At 48.4% G+C, this 12489-nt stretch overlaps 1 long non-coding RNA gene across 1 annotated transcript in view; it reads left to right on the top strand.

Moving 5' to 3' along the window:
* Nucleotides 1-11718, top strand: part of LOC109288353 — a 14133-nt gene extending 2415 nt beyond the window's left edge. Inside the window, exons 2-3 of the long non-coding RNA XR_002095111.1 lie at nucleotides 832-834; nucleotides 11586-11718. This is a non-coding gene — a long non-coding RNA (uncharacterized LOC109288353). The remainder of the gene's footprint in view (nucleotides 1-831; nucleotides 835-11585) is intronic.
* Nucleotides 11719-12489: the final 771 nt, after the last annotated feature.

The following is a 12489-nucleotide window of genomic DNA, read 5'->3' as shown; positions in this document are numbered from 1 at the left end:
TTTTTTTTTTTTTTTTTTTTTTTTAAATCACTCTGCTTTTTCTTAATGATGTGGCAACAAAACAAACGAGGGCATTGGGGTTTTTACAAGCTTCTGGGCTCTGCTAGTTGCCACATGGGGCTGGGAAGGACTTTTCCCTCCTCCTCTTGCTACAAGAGTCAGAGGTTTTTTGGTCCTCCCCATTCACCCCTTTTCCCCCCTTTTAGAAGTAGTAGTGGGTGTTTGTTGCACCAGATTAAGAGCAGGTCCCTGAAAACACTGGTATCAAGGTACCTCCTCTTATCCATTGCACGGGACACATGCAACATGGAGCTACGTATACAACTGGTGAGCATGATGATTTATTATTTGTGTTGTAGTAGTGTCTAGAAACGCCAGTCCTGGAGTGAGACTCCATTGTGCTGTGAAAAGAGGGCAAGGGTGGCCCTTTCCCCAAGGAGGTTACAATGAAAGAAGTTGTTTAACATGGGGACAGTTAGGAGAATGAGCTTAAACTAATAAAAGAGGTGAATTTAAAGTGGCTTAATTGAACCACATTCAATCCCTGTGCAGGCACTCTCTTATTGTGAATTCAAGCTTCTTGAATTAAATTTAGCTCAGTTCGTGTACAAGTGCACTAAAATGAACGACACTATGGTCACTTTATTCTGAATAAGAGCCTCTAGCCAGCGATTTAATGTGATATAATTAAAACTCTTCAAACACTGAGGTGGGTTAATTTCCCTGACCGCACCCATCTGGACAAGCAACATCAGATGGCTGGAGAAAAATTGGATAACAAAAGAGCACCAATGAGCAGGACAAAACAGGTAGATCTGGTGTAGATTTGAGGACGTGTAGGTCACCGTGCATTTTTTTTTGTGTCAAAACAGTAAAATCCAAGGGCGCTTACACACGACCACAGAGGTGTCGGAGCGGACCCAGTTGATCGACTCTACCAACGCGTGGCAATTACCGTGCTCCAGCAGCATCTTGTGCACCAGTGTCCCCGTGCTTAAAAATGGCAGCAGGGGCACTTGACCTAAAGTTTGTCAAATAAGCTTTAGTTCAAGCACCTCCGCCACCACTTTTAAGTGCAGCGATGCTGATACACGAGATGCAGCAGCATTGTAATTACAGTGACTCTTGGAGTGGCTCTTTGCAAGGTTTGGGGCTCTTGGAGCCACTTTAATTAAAGCGCTGCCCCCCCACCCCCAGAGCACCTGTAAAAGTGCCCCGAGGTTTCTGTAGAAAACCGTCTGAAAATGTGGTGGCTTTGTTCTACGGTAGTTTCTGGTGGAGAATTTTGTCGACTGTAAGTCGTAAAGCAAAATGGTGGCAAATAGAAAGTGAAACCCTCCCAGAAGAAGGTTTGTGGTGACCTCTGCTAAACAACATGGGTAAGGCTTTGCTAGCTATGCTAAACCCATACTGATCCCTGGGCCATCTCTACTGCCCTTGTGAAGTTTAGAAGACTTTAACCCAGTGACGCGGTTCACCGAGTGCGACAGATCCTGTGAACTGACTTCTATGGAGGAACATGGTTGTAGACCTGGGCCAGTGGCCCTCAGGAGTTGGAGGGCCCAGAAGCATTTGCTAAGTGCAAACTGGAGTGAACCCAGAACGTACCGAGCAATGTACTGTTCAGAGGAGCAACCTGACATCCAGGCATCCACCAGCCTGCAAGCTGTAATCCCAGCAGAGACAGGCCTCTGGGGCTGGTCTTAAGTTATTGATGTCACTGGGGCTTTCCTGTGCTGTGCCAAGAGAGCCAGACCAGCGCCCCTCTGCTTCCAAACACCCGCATTTGGAAAAAATTGCCTTTGTTTTTCCCCCTCCTCCATGGCATGGAAATTAATTAAACCTCTAGAAAGGCTCACTGGCTTTGGCACATTCTCCTGGACAGCAGAGCATGCAGGTTTTAATTTAAGTTTGCACATAAATTCTCCTTCTGGGACTGAAAGCTTGTCAACATGGAGAGAGGGTATTTCCAATCAGGTTAGAAAGGGCTGGAGAGAACAGCATCTTTAACAGGAATAATCCCTGGCACCTACTTACCAACCTGCAAGCTATAATCACCACAGGCAGAGACTCAGATCTGGCCTTCTAGTGAGAAGCAATGGGGTGAGGTGCTCCTAAAGGACTGTAATTGCTGTTGCAGGGATAGGAGCCAGCTTACCCAGCACCTCCTGGCTGGAGGTGACAGTGGCAGGTGATGGTGCAAAGGCCGTTAGGAAGAATGATGCACGGATGGCATCATAGAGAGAATGACATGGAAGAGTGACTGCAGAGATGGCATCCTATTAAAGGGACATCTCCATTGGAAAATCATGCCAGCCAGCAAGGATGCTGGAGCCAAGGACTATGGCCTGAGATACTATGGGGGGGGAGTGTTTCACTTTTAACCCAACTACACACTTAATGGGTTGCTGTCTTTTCCCAAATTAATACCGCATTCTTTTTCCCCCTTAATATGGTTTTCCTTGTTTCAGTGCTTCCATGAGAGAGAGCATCATCTATTCAGGGAAAGTATTTGATATTCCCAGGTTTCTGGGTGGGGGTTTATAGTGAGGGCATTTGATAATGTTACAAGGAACCCCTAGAAATTTGAATTTGGCCTTTCTTGCTGCCAGCAACCTCTCAAAGGAGGCTTACATAATGTTAGAATTGGAATTGTATCTTCATTTCTAAATCCTCATCTATTCCACCCTCTAACTCCCTGGATGGGCAGTACGTGGCCCTTTAGGTCATATTCCCTGGCTAGCTGAGATTATTAACAAACCCAGATGGCATCAAGGGGCTGTCATCAGCTCCTTGGTTGTCTGCCCAGCCTCTGGGTTTAGCACAGATTAGATCAGACTAGAAGCTGCTTTAAGTCGTATTCAGAGGAATTCATGAAAAGTACTGCAGAGAGCTGTCAATTTAAATAAACTTCAACACAGACTGGAGTCCTGGTCTGCTACTGTGAGCATGAGAATAGCTGCAAACTTCCCCTCTTGGCTCAACTTGGGAAAAGGTCACAGTAGGCAGCTCAAAATCCACATTCATGTTTTTGAGCTCAGAGGCTGATCTCTCACAAAGCATGAGGCTTTTCCTAGTAATCCTGCAATAAACCTGCCTGACCTCTAGTACAGAGCCAAGTCACCACGAAGCCTGAGTCCCTTCCCTGATTCCATGAGAAACCGAATTGGGAGACGATGGCTCTGGTGCAGACAGAAAGCTGTTGTAAACCGGGCATCGACAGATGCAGAGAGCATGAAACCATTGTATGTATTGATAGGTTGATACCCAATACCAATATGGATCTACCAAGCATGCTGCAAAGTGGTCCATGAGAGCAATCAGTTTAATGACCAGAATCAGTGGGAATTATGGAGCTAAAACCATGCACAATTTACTGAAGTCCTTGATGCATTTGCAGCACCATGCAGGATGTGGAGCGCTGCACTTCCTGGATGCGACTAGCACAGCACAGCAGAACGTGCATCCTCTTTCTTTCAGATCTGCTTGGTCTGGATTAGCGAGGTCCCAGCTGGAACCTGGCTCGGCTGTGTCCAGGCTGCCTGGAGAAGGCTGAGAAAAATGCCAGCATGGCTCACCCCATGAGCTTTCTTCACCACCTGCCTACCGATGAGGAGGGCTCAATGCTGTGTGTCAACCGAGTCACAATTGAAGTCTTGCCTAAACAAACCAGACCTAATCACGAGATGCCAACACCTGCGTTTTCTTCCAGGGGAATCACCACGTCGCTTGGTCTATACTCTTTGATCCCAGAAGGGGACAGAGAGGTTTCAAACAGGAATACAGATGGGTGCCTTGTTACTAAATGATCATACTGGGACTGAGAGCTGCGACTGAGGAGGATTTGATCTCTGCTTTAGGCCATTTTATTGCCTTACACCTGCAGCAGCATTAGCTATGCTGTCCTATGGTTCTCGTTCTAGGTCACAGGGCTTCTGGGCTCATTTCAACACATGGATAGGTGATACAACTACTGCTGACCAGCTGAACGCAGTCTTGTCCCTTTGAAGTTTCTCTGGTTCCTCAAAGAGGGGTCCTTTTCTAGTAACTCGGTGTTATTTAATAGAATTCATTTGTGGGGCAGGAAATTCAGGAGAAGAAATTTGCAGGAGAGAAGAGATCTGAACGAGAGAGGATCATTCTCATATCAGATCACCGTGGCTTGGGATTTTCTACTGTCGTTAGTAGATACAGAATATTGAAGTGCATGTAGGATGCTGGGGGCTGGGTACTTCCAGCACAAGCAAAATCATCTGCTCCAAACTATTTCCTCTGTCACAAAGTTCAGAAGAGCGGTAGAAAGGGACAGCTAATGGCACTGCCAAAAATGTGATGCTAGCGAAGCTGGAGGAATTACACCCCCGACAGTGCTCGTGTCCCTTGTGGAACAACGTGGATGTGTGGAAGTTGCAATAATGCTACTGGCTCACCTTTCAGGGTTGTTGGTTGTAGCCGTGTTGGTCTAAGGACACAGGCAGGCAAGGTGCTGTGAGTAGATGTGATATCTTTTATTAGACTAACTAAATAGTTGGGAAAAGTGTTCTTTGCAAGCTTTTGGGCACAAGCACCCTTGTTCAGGCATTGGAGAGTGTCTGCAGTTGGCTACCTTGAAACTCTTCAAACCCTTCACAAATAGTGCAAATGCCACCTGTGCACAGATCGTAGTGTGTTAACCCTGCAGTAGCATTTTGCTGACTCTGCCGGTGCACCTGTAAGGCAACGTGTCCTGTGTACTCCTTCATTTGTGTGGTGGTGCAGGTTTGCAGCAGGGGTGAGGCATGGCAGAATTTGGACTAGGGTTAAGGAACAGAAGACAAAAGGACTTGAACCCTGCTGTCCTCTTCGTCCTTACACGCTTCTGTTCCAGACTGTCGCCTTTACCAGCTATTCTTTGCTTTCTATCTCCGACTGATTACAGCTCACTGGTCTGTGCGTTGCTCTTCTGTAATTCAGATATAGTGTTCACTTCTCTGCAGCTGCCCAGCTTAGATCTTTGTGTCTGATGCAGCCATGAACTTCCCTTTGCAAAGTCAGGCTGGTTTTCCTTGCTTGAGAACCACAGAGAGACTTGGAATTTGTTCAAGTCTGAAGAGATCTTTACATTATTCTTGTTGTTGTCATTGCTTTACACTGCAGGATAATGGGGAGAAAATGGTGGCTAATAGGGGCATATTGTTATGGATATCACTGTGGTACTACCTTTGAGCTCCTGTTGTGCTCCAGAACATCATTGTGTTCAGCACTGAATGCACACGGCATGAGATAGGCAGTCCCCAGCCCAAAGTGCTGGCACTGATTTAGCAGTATGAGCTGCTTTATTTGGGCTCTTCTTCCATTTTATTTTCCCCTATGAAACCTAAATGAGGCAAGACCCTGGTTCAGGGTTGATCTACAAACTTGAGGTTCTTGCCAGTTTTGCTGAAAGGTTGCTTGAATCTCACTTGACTTTGGGTAGGGTTTTCAGTGAGAAACGCAAACCACTTTCGCCAGGCCTGGTGAGGGGAATGCATAGGGTTCAACACTGCATGGGTTATCCTAGCTTTAACTCACAACTGTGCTCAGTGGTTTCAGCTACAGTGTGCTTTGCCAGGATTCAAAAAGACCAAGACTTTAAATGGGCAAATTGGGCAATGCCCAGGAAATTTACTGAAGCTAACTGAAAATAAGCTTACGGCACTGCAGACTGGCCATGCAGCCTGCTGGCGGGAAGGGGGCTGCCGGCAGAAAGGGGCATCCAAGATGGCTATCATCTTGCCCCTCACCACTGATTGGCAGAGAGGGCTGCCTGTCATGTAGCCCCACCAACAATTGGTGGTGAGGGGTGGGGTTGCATGATGGACAGTCCTCACAACCAATCAGTGGTGAGAGGCAGAGCCACCAGGGCCCCTCAGCCAATCGGAGGGTGGCAGGAGGGGGCGTGCCATGATCAGCCCGTGAAAATAGTGGCTGGCCCTGCAATCTCCCTATGAAATCGGCGGGCCGCCTCCTTGAGTTGGACAGACCCCTATATATGGAGAATAACAATATCCAGCGTTATAAGAGTTAACTAGATGGTCCATAACAAGGGACCTACCGAAATTGCAATTTTGCAGTTTTCACAGAAAATACCATGTCCCAGAAAGGGATGTACAAAGGATAACAGCAAGTGCTCACCCACAGCAGGAGGCACAGCGCAGCAGGGGGGAAGGAAGAGCCCGCGCGGCTCGTCAGTTGCTTGTTTATTCAATTAAGGCCGGACATCAGCCATGAGCGCCGGCTGGCGAGAATAAAAATGGCGGCCGACGTTGTGAAGAGGAAGAGGAGAGAGAGGTGGGGAAAGAGGACCCCAGCTCGCCCAGGGAAGGGAGGAGGCCTCTACCACAAGTCTCACAGAATGCAGCGAGCCACTGAGAGCCAGAGACGGGAAGCCGTCAGGCAGCAGGGACCTCGGACCCGGACAAGGACCCGGGGATGGACTGGAGGCTCGGCAGGATCCCAGGTGGGAGGGTTGTAGTGACCAAGGCGAGCGGGGAACCATGCCGGGGGGAAGGACCCCGAGAGGAGCCCTGTGGTGGTCACAATTGGGGTGGGTATCGCCACCCTTCTCGGCTGGCTCAGTGGCGGGGAGGGAAGAAATCCCAGGGACAGCTGATGACAGGGAGAGCATCCCTGAGCTAAAATAGGGGGAAAGAGAAGTGTAGAGGCGGGGCGTAGTCATGACAAGGAACAGCCCTGAGTTTTAAGGTTTCTTTGATAATTTGTCTTTCTGTTTCCCCATGTGACGGGATGGGGGGAGGAGAGAGCCTTTTGAGTTTCCCTGAGTATCGGGGTTGAGGGGAGAGCCACGGAGATTTTTCTTTTTGTTTCCCTGAGAGAAGGGGCTGGAGGGAAGGAGGAAGGTGGGGTAGGAACAGAGCTGAGAGAACAGGTCCCATGTTGGCAAGCAGTCATAATGGGCGCAACTCCACGGGAAGGGCCAAGGCCAACGAGGAACAATGCACACAAGGTGGAGTGAGGCCGGGGTGTAGGGGTGGTGGAGCTCCATGAATGACTGCCAGGTGAACTGTGGGCCACCGAGCAAACCAGATGACCGACCCCGTCCACTGAAGAACCAACAAGTCATGGCAGGTGAGAGCGGGGAAGGCGAGTTGTGGAGGAGACACCTGCTCGGCCAAAGACGCGAGCCCGGAGAACGCCCAGCACCCGGGCGAAGGCTGCTTGAGAGCGGATGCTCGAAGTCATACAGTCACATACCAAATCGGGCATTTTGTGAAAAATTTTGGCAAGCAAAAATAAAAAAAAGCAAAACTTTTATTTTTATAAAGAAATGTGCAAACAATAAAAATGATCAGTGAGCAGAGAAAAAATGGGGAAGCCCTGCAGCCTTGGAGCACAGGGGTGGAGAGGGGGGTGAGAGGCAGCAAACGAGAGGCCGAGCCTGTGATGTAGGGTTGGGACAGGTGCGAGTCCGGGGCTGGTCAGGGAAGCAATAAGGTTTCAATGTCATCTTCTAAGCAAACAGAGGCATGCTGCTACAGCAGGCTGCAGCCTGAAGAGGATTGAGCATGAAGGTAATGAGTCAATTAATGGTTTCTGAGGGCTTAATCAGAGTAATTATGCCATGGTTTCAAGCCATCTGCCAGTCTGTGGCAAGGGGCAGGACTGCTGGAGCCCTTCAGCCGATCAGAGGCGTGGGGGGAGGTCCTGCCATAAGTCCGTGAAGGTGGTGGTTAGTGCTGCGACTGACCTGTGAAATTGCCTGTCTGCTGCCTCGATCTGGGTAGGTCCCTATCCATAATGGTGCTTTGCAGTGGCTTCTTGCACTACCCTCTTGGAGCAACTGGTGCTGGGCTGTGTTGGTGACTAGATAATGGACCAGGTGAGTGGTGCCTAAATACTTTGGACCACTGTCAACTTTCAGATGTTCTCAGGGAACCTTCTTACCAAATTTTCATTGAAAGCACCCTAAAGACATGTCACGCCCACTGTGATTCACAGTCCAGCTGTGAACCGCAGACCACAGACTACCAGTCATCCACAGATCAGTTTGCAGCACTACCAGATTAGATGGATCAATCATCTGATTTCCCCTGGCAATTCCCATGTGTAGGCTGGGAAGGAGAGGCCACACACAATCGTCTTTTGTCAGTTGATGTTACAGGAAGAAAAAGTCACAAAAGCTGCCTGAATTGTGATGGCCTGATGGAGAAGATTGAGCTGTAGCCTGCTGCCCGCCCCATATATACTAGGACAAGCAGATCAGAGGATAGGTGAAGGAAGAGTGATAAAGCTAGGAACAGCATTTGACTCTAGTTATCCATGATGAATATAGCAAAGATACAAGGGCACCTAGCTGGATGGGAATGTGGGACATAATATGCTGATTAAAAAATGAAATGTAAAGGATGGCATTCAGGAGCTAAGGGCATTAGTACGAAACCCATAAGATAGGCAGAGATCCTGATTCTTCCTTGTGTTACACCAGTTTTTGGCCAACAGAACTCCACCAATGACAGACCCGTATCTCAAACCCAACCTAGACCAAGTAGCCCCAGTGTTAATCCTTCCTGGGTGTGTTTCCCCAACTCAGTGCAGCACCATGTAGCATGTTAGCTCCGAGCCAGCTGGTGTGTTGGTGCAGCTCAGGGCAAATACTTGCTTGGGTCCCAGAATAGCCATAACAGTGATGACTTGATGCTTCACCCACTACAAATGAGCCACGAGGGAGTTCTGCATTTATAAAACTATGCTGCTTCCCATTCTGGTGCTAGTTCATTTGAAGTTAGCTTGGGCGTCTTGTCAGAACCACACATCGTGTCATAAACACCCTCTGTGTCCCAACCTTTGGCTCTAAAGCCAGCTGCATACGTTTAGGACCCTGAAAGACTGAAGTGTCTCCTTCTGCAACATATAAGAAAGGAAAAGCAAGCAGGCCTGGAAATAAAGCAATTTCTTGAGCCAATCACGATTTCCAGTAAATGAGAGATCATGGCATTCATTTCAAGTTCGCCATGGCTTCATTTTGCAGGGCCTGCAGTCATTTTACCAGTGGGCTTCCAGGCACCTTGAGCCATTTGGTTGTGTTCGTTCTTCTCTTCTCCTGAGCTTCAGAAGATGCCAGCTCCACCCAGCGAACACCAAAATCATTGTGTAGTCAGTCACTTTGTTTAATCGATCCCATTGCATGTAATCCTGCTCTCGGTGTCACTGAAGCATCAAGACACCGTGCTGCATTTATAACTTAATTTCAGTAATGAAGTCTTCTCTCCCTAAAGCATGAGGAAAACAATGGTGAGCAAAGATGGAAAATAGAAATGCTGAGCATGTTGAGAGGATGATTTAGGATATTTTAGCTCAGACTGTCAGTTCTGTAGTGAGGGATTTGGCTGAAGCATGCTAGAATTTATGTTGGATAAAACATTTTGCTTAGATGTGGAGCCCAAGTTTTCACGGGAATGAGTGGCGTGGGTCCGCTGGCTTCAATGGAGCCCTGTCGGGTTACTCGTACTGGGGATTTGCCTCTCGGGCTCTTTGGATTTCAGCTCCAGAGCCTGGCACTGGTGAAATGTGAAGATTCACTGTTTTCTTGGTATCTTGGATGGAATTGCAGACTTTGGCCACGAAGAGGCATTCATTGTGTATTTATTTTTCCCCTACTTGGTTTACATGGCAACCAAAGCAGCATAATGTCTTTGGGTCTTTCTGATGTTTAGGCTCAAAAGGAATCAAGGAAGCCCAAATACCATAAGGACCTAGTTTCAGGTAATCCAGTTTTTACTACTGCATGGGCACAACCAGATCCCACCACTTCTCTCAGTAGCACGACATACTTCTACAGCAGATTTTTCTGGGGCAGAATGATGCAGAAGTATCATTATACATTTTCTTAATAGTGAGTCTTGTCAGCCTACCTCAAAAAGGTTTTCTTCCCCGTCTCAACATTTTCCTGATGGACAGAGATGGGCTGAAGCTGCAAAATTCAGATCGAGGGTCATGAGCGTCCCAGTGTTCAGGCAAAGTTGGATCTGAAGATCTGGTTTTGTTAATAATGCAGTAGAATAAGTATAAAAATATGATGCTGGTAAAGTCCACACATTTTGTTCCGGAGGACATTCAGGATTTGTTTTTTAAAATCACAGCCAAATTGCAGAGTGTGCTGTGAGGGTAATGAGCGGTTTAGTGCATATAACCAACTCTAATTTCAGACTTATGAAATGAGCACCTGCTTTCATAATCTGTGGGCCACAAAAAAGATTTGACCTCCTCTGGCAGGGTGTGACTTTCAGGACAAGAAACTGTCTGTCCTCTCTATGCATGTCTCCATTGATTTGATGAGACTGCTACAGATAAGATAAATTTTCTTCTGGAGTAGACCTCTCTGAAGTTAGTAATAACAGGACATGAGTGCAACATTGTTGTCTACTCCAATTCTCCCAATTAATTTCACTCATTATGAACTATTGGCCTTCCCATTAGGACTGGGCCACATGAGCTGTCGACCCAGAACTAGCTGTCACGCATGTCGTGTGTGGTGTGTGGCAATAGCATCACGGGGTACTTGATGTGACCACCCCCAGCTCCAGTGCAAACAGATCAGAGGGTCAAGTAGCAGGGAGCGTGGTGCTGAAAGCCATGTGGGCAAATACCCTTTTGGCCAGGAAGAAGGCCATAAAGACGGGAGCGATCAACACCACACGTCAATTTGCTCGGTCCATGGGTGAACCAAACCTGTGGCTCACTCTGCTCAGCATCCTGGAGTCGGATCCAGCCTTACACATTGGGCAGAAGTGCAAGGGTCGAAACAACAGTCTGGTGACCGAAAGGCAGAGGAGCGGGGGTCGCCCCTGGCCCACGGTTTCCCAACTGCTCGCTCACAACATGCTTCGGTGGCGTTGGTGAGGTGTCAGTCCAGATCAGTCCAGTCTCCCCTCCTGAACGTCTGGCATCTTCCTAACCCACACAGAAGAGACCAGCAGTGCTGTTTGAAGGGAGAGCAGCACAGTCCTGGGGAATGAACCATGTTCTGTGAGCTGAGGATGTGTGGACTGCGTTTCAAAGGCAACATCTGGATAATTCATAGCGCCTTTTTAAAATGGATTTGCAGATGGTGAGACCTGCCAGAAACAAAGCAGCAACAGCAGCAGCCTGTGGTCTGTCTTCAAAGCAGAGAGAGGAAAAGGTAATGAAAGTAGCTGTTTTCTTTCTTTCTTTTTTTTTTATTAATTCTTTCTTTCTAAATGCTGATCTATACATGAAACTTGTACCCAGCTAAACACAATAGGAAAGAAGACACGGGAAAAACAAGCAAGCACCCAGCTTTCTAAACGTCTGCTTGTGACGCAGCTTGGAGGGAGCAGTGCATACGTCTGCACAGTGGTCACGGCGGTTGCTGAAGTGCAGGAGCGACACACCTGAGCTAGTGCAAGCTAGCTGGCTTGGGTCCTGTATCTGTGAGGGATGGACTTCAGTGCAGGCTCATTTACCCAGCTTCTCAGCCAGGTTTTGCAGCCCATGCTGAGCTTGCAGGCCCTGTGGCTAGGCGGGGGCTAGCTCAGGTAACACTGTTATGTGGCAGTCACTGGGAGGGCTGCAGCATATTTAAACAGTGCCGTGGTTGGGCACTGCACCGCCTCCTTGGGAAGTCTAGTCCACATTTGGGTCACCCTTACCATAGAGAAGTCCTTCCTTACATCCAATCTGAAACCATCCTCTAATAGTTGATGGCCATTGCTCCTTGTCCTTCCCCGGCATGCTCTAGACATCAGTGCAGGCTCATTTACCCAGCTTCCCGGGCAGGTTGTGCAGCCCATGCTGAGCTTGGAGGCCCTGTGGCTAGGCGGGGGCTAGCTCAGGTATCACTTTGGGCAATGGTTAAACTGTTGTTTGGGCAATGGCTAAACTATATCTCTCAGCTCCTGGTATTCACCCCTTACATACTTATAGATGGCCACCAAGTTCCCCCTCAGTCTTGTCTTCCCCAGGCAGAGCAGTCCCAGACTCTTTATTCTTTCCTCATCAGGTTTGTCCTCCAGGTCCTTAATCATTCTTGTGGCCGTTCCCTGGACCCCTTCAAGATCCTCCACATCTTTTTTGAAGTGTGGCGCCCGGAACTGGACACAGTCCTCCAGCTGGGCCCTCCCCAGTGCCGCGTAGAGAGGAAGTATCACTTCCTTATCCCTGCTCACGACCCATCGGCTAATGCATCCCAGGATGCTATTAGCTCTGTTGACTACACTGGCGGCTCATGTTCATCCTGTGATCAGCCATAACCCCAAGGTCCCGTTCAGCCATCGTGCTGGCCAGACTTCTCCTTCTAACCTATATTCATGTTGCTGCTTACTTCTCCCCAGACGAAGCGCTCTGCATTTATCCTTATTGAACGGCATCTGGTTCTGCTCTGCCCACCTTTCCAGCTTGTCCAGGTCTGCTTGGATCCCCGTCCTATCCCCTAACGTGACCGCTTTTTCCCTAGCGTGACAAGCCTACAAAGACCTGGAACTACCTCGGCTG

The sequence above is a fragment of the Gavialis gangeticus genome, unplaced genomic scaffold (genome assembly GCF_001723915.1).
Source record: "Gavialis gangeticus isolate Ggan-Ray unplaced genomic scaffold, GavGan_comp1, whole genome shotgun sequence".
Classification (NCBI taxonomy): domain Eukaryota; kingdom Metazoa; phylum Chordata; order Crocodylia; family Gavialidae; genus Gavialis; species Gavialis gangeticus.
Note: the sequence above shows the minus strand (reverse complement) of the source record. Positions and strands in the feature narration are given on the sequence as shown.